Here is an 8,396-nt window from a genome sequence, read left to right as displayed (position 1 = left end):
TACTGGAGTCATGTGGACAACACTTATTTCTCCCAGTAACAGCATGTGACAATATGCATGGAATGAACCCAGGAAGCTCACATGAGCCTTGGGGATTTTTATTGGGATTTGGTCACATAGACAAGATTGATCTTCCATGTGGCTGACCCTACCATCCAGCTCTCCCAGAGCTCAAGCTGATACTATGTGGTCCAAGGCCATCACCATAAATCATATTATTAGTATAAACTATATGGAGTAGCCCATAGTCCCCAGGTAAACAAATACACTCTTTTCAGCAGGATACTTCAGGGCTTAGAGGTTATCTCTCAGTAGCTAAGGGCAAAGGGTCAAACTTTTCTTTGGGCAAGGTTAATCCTTTACTGCACAGAGCCTTAATGCTCCTAGACAGATTACTCAGCTTCTCTAAAGAGCAGCTCTTTAGTTCATCCTGGGGACAAACATACACCCATACATGCAAGAAGGAGTATAACCATTTAGACTCTGCTCTCCTTGTTGTTATGACTTTCCTTTTCTTTCTGCTACAAGCCTGGAGGTCCCCTGCAGGCTCCACCTGCATCATTCCTTTAGTATACTGTGCACTGATTCTATTTCTGTTTAGTTTGTCTATCAGTATGATGTCATGCACCTTCCATATTTAGGAAGTACATCAACTTACCTGGTACTCTAATGATCTTTCTTGCCTTATCTGCACTTTTATGAATGTATTCCCTTTTGAAATTTACCATGATTTCAATAGGATTTAGAAAGAATTTGAGATAAATATACTCAGAGCTCAGGTCATCGTGCCAAACTGGGAGCTCAAACATGAATTTTTGCATACATACTAACTTTGGAACAGTTTTTGAAAAATAACTTGTTCCAAAACACTTTACTTCTTGAAACTGCATTTCTGCCTTGTGCGTGTGTGTGTGCATGTGCGTGTGTGTGTGTGTGTGTGTGTGTGTGTGTGTGTGTGTGTGTGTTGGGGGAGGAGGTGGGGGGCTGCCATGTAAGTGAAAGCCTGTGTAAGCAGCACCCTATGAAGCCTTACTGAAACAGACTTTCCCCCATCCCCCCACCCATCCTCTGCCTGCCTCTTGTTTGTAGAAAAGCTTTAGTCCCCCAGGCCTCTCCTGAGTCACAAAAGCCTGGGTCAAGAATTAATGATTAAAAGAATGTGAACATGTAGTAACAAAAAATAGCAGTTGGGCCAGGAGAACTGGTAGCAGTTTGAATAATAGATCAGCCATATTGCAGTCACAGAATCTTTGGTTCCTCCCTGGACACAGATAACAGTGTCTTATGCACATTTCTGCGTTGTTCTGCAGATACTAAACTCCCCACCAAATGGAAGAAGTTAACTACATGATGACCATGAGCATGTAGCCCCCAGATTTGTTGGAACCAGAGGCTGATGATTGAGATTCCTGGAGCACCACACTGTTATCTCACTACCAACCAATTAGAAGAAAGTGACACACCCTGTAGCACTCCCTTCAAATTTGCCTTTAAAAACTCTTCCCTGAAATCCATCAGAGTTTGGGTCTTTTGAGCATGAGCTGCCCATTCTCCTTGCTTGGCCCTTATGATAAACCTTTCTCTGATCCAAAGTCTGATGTTTCAGTTTTTTTGGCCTCACTGTGCATTGGGCATGTGAACTTCAGTTCAATAACACCTATGTGAAGTCATATCATGGAATCCTGCTAAGATTTTCCAGGTTCTGGTACATCATCATGGTGGATATAAGGTTCTTTAGCAGATTAAATATGGCTACAAATTATTTGACACTCCTCTCATTGAGAGAGAAGTCTATGTCTTCTTCCCTTGAATCTTGGCATATTTTGACCAATAAAATATGGTGGAGTTGTTGCCATGCTAATTTCCTAGTCCAGGCCTTAACATACTGGCAGTTTCCCCATGCTGTGTTTTAGAAATGTTCGGTCTTATAGAAGCAAGCCATTGCATAGGATTACTACCCTAAGAATATGATGCTGTGTGGAAGCCCATGCCAGCCAAGGCTGCATGGAAAAAAAAAAAAAAAAAAGAAGACAGAGATGTCCATTCAATTCCAGCTGTTCCAACCATGCTAGTTAATGTATAAGGTATGTGAGTGAAGAAGCCTCCTGAGACATTCCATCCCCGAAAAATGCAATATGGAGAAGAACCAAAGAAACTAGTTGACAGCCAGAACTGAAGCTCCAGAAATGTGACCCTAATCCAACTCTCTCAGCAACCAACCTTCAGCCATTTAAGTCATGTCAGCTGAGGTCCTAGTTATCTTGGAGCAGAGGCAAGCTATCTTCTCTATGCTTTACTCAACTTCTTGACCCACACAATTGTGAGCATGGTAAAATATTTGTCTTTTTACTCCAAACAGATTTGAGGTGGTTTGTTATGCACCAATAGATAACTAGAACAGGTTCTGTAAACCAGGGTTTTTCTTTTTTGACTAAGCTATTAGTGATATAAAGCTAACTATTTCCATTGCTCCCCACCTTCCCTTTCTGGAGAAGAGTACTGGAGGTCAGAGCTAAGGAAGGCATTTTCCAAATATAAGACTTTATTCCTTTTCATTCATTGAAGCTTATTAACTTTGTAGTCCAATAGATAGTTCATGTTATAAGATTTATATTTAATTTATCAATCAATGGATTAGGATATTACTCATTTATAACATGTTAAATGGTGCATAAATGTAATACAATACAAATGAAACATGATAAACTGTAGAAATGTATATACAAATTTGATTCAATATGTTCGCAGTTTCTTTTGCCCTCTGTCCGTGTGATTGCCTTTGCATAATCCATGTCTCTAATTATCTTTTCTCCTGCTTTGCATATAAATAGCTAATTAGGTAGTGTTCCTGTCAGCTATGAAGTATATAGTATCCAAAGACATACTCCTTTAGAAATTTAATTTGGGAGAACAGATTGTGCTAACCAATTGAAACACAAGATTCAAGTCTGGTGAATCATTTAATGATTTAATTTGAAGTCAGAAATGTCACATATGAATCAAAATATTGGTCCAAGAAATGTACTTATTTTGAAAAATTCTACTTTGTGCTTAAGATTTTCCATTTCTTCTTCCTGCTTTATATGAATTCAGTGTGTGGTAACATAAGCAATGACATTAAAGTTAAATTTCTTTTCCTTAAAAGGATGGAATTTAAGAAAACTACCAAGTGGAGGAAAAAGGGGAGAACTAAATCTTACTCCTCAGGTGTAAGGATCATCAGGCTTTTTATTTGTCAGTAGTATCATAAGCACTTATAATATGTGGAGCTTTCACTGAATTCAGTTTTTTTTATAGACACGACTCCATCCAATAATTAGTAATTTTAAGAAATAATTGCCAAATATTGTGTACCCAGTGCTAGGGGTAGAAGAGAATGCCAGGCTATTAGTAAACTCTGTCAGAAACACTGTGATGGAAACACCAAGATCTCTAAAAATAAGAATACATGCTGTCTTTCCTTGTGGAAAGGACTGGAGTGAGATTCTTCAATAAAAGTGAATAGCTTGGACACCAGCTGTATCTTGTTCATATGCAGGGGTACTAGTTGTATTCTTGGCTGAAAATATCAGAAGCTTAATTTGGTTTATTTAGGCAGAAGAGGGATTTATAAGAAGGGTTTGTGGGAAGTGCTGATATTGGAAGTTTTGTGCATGCAGCTTAAGTAGGAACCAGGAGAGGTCAAGCACAGCCAAGCTCCAAGTCTGCTCAGGAAGCTGATCCAGGAACTGTCACCACTGGTCATGCATTTCCCACTATCAAAATTGACTGCCCTAAACAATCATTGCCATATTCTTGACTTTGTGGATGAATTCCACTTGATCTTGAGCCTTTGCATCACTACTCCACTCTTCAAAGTCCCTGGTGAGAGTGTCTGAAAGGCTGTACATATCATTTGACCAAATTCTAGATACCAGGCAAGGAGAGAATCTGTTTCTCTTCAGATTTCTTAGTGGGGAGGCAGGAAATTCCCCAGCTATTAGAAGTCCTCAACTCCATAAACAGAGCTCAAGCAGGGGTCCTGGGCTCTCAGCTTTAATGAGCCCTATATAGTACTTGGTCAAAAGTGAGCCCCCAAATTGAGACCTCAGCCCCCATCACTTCTACCCTTATTGTCTAAGGTCAAGAGTAACACTTGGCTTCCCCTAGGATAACTCCATTCCATCATCTTGGTTGGGAGGGGGGGTGCACCAAGCTCCAAGTACATTTTGTTCATCTCTGACAGGCACTGGGACTAACATCCCACTCTCTCAGACACTCAGCCCAATATTGCCAGGGATCATGAGAGAGCCCCACAACCGCCACTCCCATCTCCCTACAGTTTTACCCTCATTAACACCATCTTCCTTGAGAATACCAGAAATCGTGTAATTTTGCTCTTTCTCCTTTATTGCAATTTTATGTTATCACAGCCTCAGACACCTTATCTCCTATGCTTAGAACTATATATGATCTGTACATTTCCTTGTCATCCATCTTCCACTCATCCTCAACTCCTCAGCTTCTCCACTGAGACCAATGGAATTCACTATTTATCACCAGTGAACTCCTCTATGTCTTCAATCTTTTCCTTGATTGGCCCCTGTCTCTTCTTGTGCCATCATAAACCTGGAACTTTCCTGGGGTATTGCTTTCCCTGCAGCACTCCTAAGTGGTAGTTGTTTATTTCCATCTAGTTTCTTTCTTTCCCTTTTACCACTGAGCCTAGAGGTCTGTCATTCCAGACCTCTCTTCCTCTTTTTTCCTTACAAACCTTCAGCTTAAAATCTCAAGCCTTTTAGATTATGTTACCCATTATTTCTCATTATTGGTATAATTTACCTACCTCCTCTCCTTGACCTATCATAATTCTTATTGATTTCAGTATGTACATAGGTAACATTTGCAATGTTAATACTTCTCAGTTACTTGATCTCCTATTTTCTGATTATCTTGTCCACCATTCTACCTAAGTCACACCAAGATCTTATCATTACTCCAAATTTCAACCAATACGTAATTTCAATTTTTTACACAACCTCACTTTTCAACTCATTTTTCTATTTTTTTTAAATTTATTTTTTAATTTAATTTTTATTTTATATTAGGGTATAGTTGATTTACAATGTTGTGTTAGTTTCAGGTGTACAGCAAAGTGATTCAGTTATACATATACATATATCCATTCTTTTTCAGATTCTTTTCCCATGTATGCTGTTACAGAATATTAAGTAGAGTTCCCTGTGCTATACAGTAGGTCTTCGCTGATTATATCTATTTTATATATAGTAATATGTATATCCTTCTATTACTCCAATTTCAACAATCCCTTTACTCAAATGAGACCTCCAATCTATTTGTCTTGATACCTTTTCTGTTCTCCAGTGTATTTCTTGATGTCCTTTCCTCTCTCCTTATCCAACTTCAATTCTGTGGCCAATTATTTTATTAACTTGTTTAAATGTATTATTTACTCCATTGCCCTTATTCTCAATTTTACAATTCTCTTGACAAAATCACAACTCAGGTAAATCCAGCTCTCTTCCAACTCTGCACCTGTATCAATGCAAATAAGTATGGCTTCTTAAAGGTACTAAAGCATGCTGATGGACCGCATTTTAAATTTATGACCACAGTGCCAGGTGTGCTCTTAATGCTGCTGCACAATCATAAAATATCTCCCTGGTCCATTCACTTTGCAGTACTTTAGAAGTTCATTCACATCTTGGTGTTCCTCCTTAAACCACCCATACCTACTCCACCAGCCATATTCTCTAGCACTTGTTTATTCTTAGACTGATGTTATTTTTAATAGTTGATATAGCAATAGGTCATACTGATTTTTTTAAAAAAATATATTTTCTACTTGATTATTTCTGGCATATACCTATATACTAGTTTATTTTTCTTATTCTTTTTTAACTCAACTGCTTTACTACATTGTCTATATCTCTAATAGCTATTTTGTGGACTATTTGGAAATTTATAGAAAAATATCACATACAAATGTGAGTTAAATCCTTTTCTTTTCAATATCATAAATCCAATTTTTTTTTTTGTAGTGGTTTGGTTGCAATGTTCCAAAAGATTTTGCTATTTGTTGTAAGTTAAGTTCTGGTTAGTTAAGGAATCTTCTATCTATTCCTAGGTTGATAACTTTTTTTAACAGAAAAAAGTCATATCTAAGAGCACACATTTAAAAAGCTAACTGGAAGTTTAATGCACACGACAGGGATTTTTCTGCTTGTGGGCTCAGCTTTAGAATGTTGACACTGGAAGTTATCCATTTTCTACAGAATCACCAAATGCCTTTATGCTAAGTTGTTTTTTCCTAAGGCTATTCAAATGGGGAGGGCAAAATCAATAATTGATCTGCATCTGTGATGTAAATGCCCAGTTGCTGGCATTTTGTATGTGATAGAGAAGTTGAAATCTAACTGCATATTATATATACTTACGCTTAATCTCCAATTTTCAAGTTTTCTTAGAGTCCTGAGTTTTTGCTAATAAATTTCCCTCAGAATAAACCTCTGATTTTGTACCTAAAGAGAGAACCAGGGTAATAGCTGGCTGAAGTGAGAGGGTTAGACTGTTGTATACTGACTTCTAAATGAGTCCCTATGATTTCAGCCTGTCACCACTTTTCAGCCTTCTTCTATACAGAATTTCTGAATTCTGAAATATGGAATTTTTTCAAGGCTACTACTGTAAGTTCTTTTCTTTGTATATCCTCCACAGCATGTACTCTAGTCTGTGAATTCCTCTACCACTGTAAATATTCCTATTCCTTTATTTGCTTTTAACCTTTAAAAATTTTGTTAAATTCTCCAATATGTAGATGCACCTATTTCCATTCTCTTTTCCTTGTGTACTGATGATGCCTTTTATTTTTATTTATTACAATCTTAGTGAGTTCTTTGGAGAAATGAGAGACACAGCATGTTTGGTCAGTCTGCTGTTTTTTTTTTTTTTTTCAGTGGCAGGTAGATTTTATTGGCCTGGGACTAGGACACACCAGGGATCCTCCCCCACGGCAGGGGCTGGGGGCAAGGTTGAAGATCAAATCTGATGGTCACTTGTGGTAGAATCGCGGGTTCTGGCTGTGCTGGATGAAGGGAGCCGAGGGCCAGGCTGACTGGTGGTTGCAAAGCCCGACTTTCCTGCTGGTTGCATCTGCACAGGGAGCTGGGGTGAGGCCAGGAGTCCAGGGGCTGGATGCAGAGCTTGGGGATGCATGGGGCGCAGGGAGGATGAGTCAGAAAAGCCTGTCTGTTGGTTAGCGTGTTCCATTTGTTTTTGCAAGGACGGGACACCACCAGGCTGGAGGAACCCTGTCTGGGTGGGCTGAAAGTGGCTGGCACGGCATAGGGCTGAGGCTGCGGCTGAGACAGGTACCGTACTCTGAGCTGCTGACTAGGACTGTAGGCAGGCTGTGTGGGTCCATAGTGAGGTGGGGGCTGAGCAGTCCCATAGGCGCCGCCCGGGGTTCCTTGGAATTGCCCATGCTCTGGGGTCCCTGCGAAAGCAGCTGCTGAGCCTACGTAGTGCCGGGTTGTAAGCACTTGGGGTCCAAACATCTGTTTGGCTCTGTCTGCTGCCATGAGGGTGCCTGGGCGATTGTGTCCTCCAGGGCTCCCCTGCATGCTGAGGAGGTGAGTTCCAGTGTGAACGGTCAAGCCTTGCTGGTATGTCAGAGTGGTCAGGTCACTCTGCTCTTTTCGCCTCCGTTTTTCCTCCTCATGTAAAACTTTCTTGAGCTGCAGGAAAAGCTGATGTTTCTCTTCCTGTAGGGCTAAAAGCTTCTCCTGCAACTTCAGGATTTGTTCCTTGGTTTCCTCTAGTGACATTCTCTCTTCCATTCCCTTTTTCTTCCTTCTCTCCTGCTCTTCCTTCATCTTCTGTTCCCTCATCTTGTCCACCTCTTCCTCCTCCTGTCTCTTGCGCTCCCGCTCCATCATGATGTGCCGGTGCAACGCCCTGGCCATGGCTTTGGAAAGCTTGGGGCGCTCCAGCAGCACAGGCATAGTGCTGCCGGGGGCGCTCGGGCCGTGGGCGCCCGGCTCTGTTGCTGGCTGCCAGACCTTGGGCTGGGCCTACGGGTAGGCGGGCGCTCAGGGGGAGTGCCCCGGGCCGGGCGGAAACCGCCCGCCCGCCACCCCGGTCAAGTGCCCACTGCCCGGCCCGGCCCTCAGCGTGGCTCCTTCACGTGCGCGGCTGTCTGCTGTTTTAAACTGAATTTTTTTCCATTTTATAAATTTCATAACTGAACTATCTATATAGTTTAGAGTTCATTATGCATTATGTATTTTACTATTAATATGTTCTTTTGTTCTCTTCTTTCTTGGACTCAGTCTTTTTTTTTTTTTTCTGGAGCACATACTTTAATAATTAATCAAGGAGAAGGAATTAATTTTAAG

General features: G+C 40.6%; 1 pseudogene; it reads right to left on the bottom strand.

Annotated features, from left to right (window-relative positions):
* Nucleotides 1-6,937: 6,937 nt before the first annotated feature.
* Nucleotides 6,938-8,147, bottom strand: LOC137211894 (G protein pathway suppressor 2 pseudogene; annotated as a pseudogene).
* Between the last annotated feature and the right edge of the window lie 249 nt (nucleotides 8,148-8,396).

Source organism: Pseudorca crassidens, chromosome 19, assembly GCF_039906515.1.
Source record: "Pseudorca crassidens isolate mPseCra1 chromosome 19, mPseCra1.hap1, whole genome shotgun sequence".
Classification (NCBI taxonomy): domain Eukaryota; kingdom Metazoa; phylum Chordata; class Mammalia; order Artiodactyla; family Delphinidae; genus Pseudorca; species Pseudorca crassidens.
Note: the sequence above shows the minus strand (reverse complement) of the source record. Positions and strands in the feature narration are given on the sequence as shown.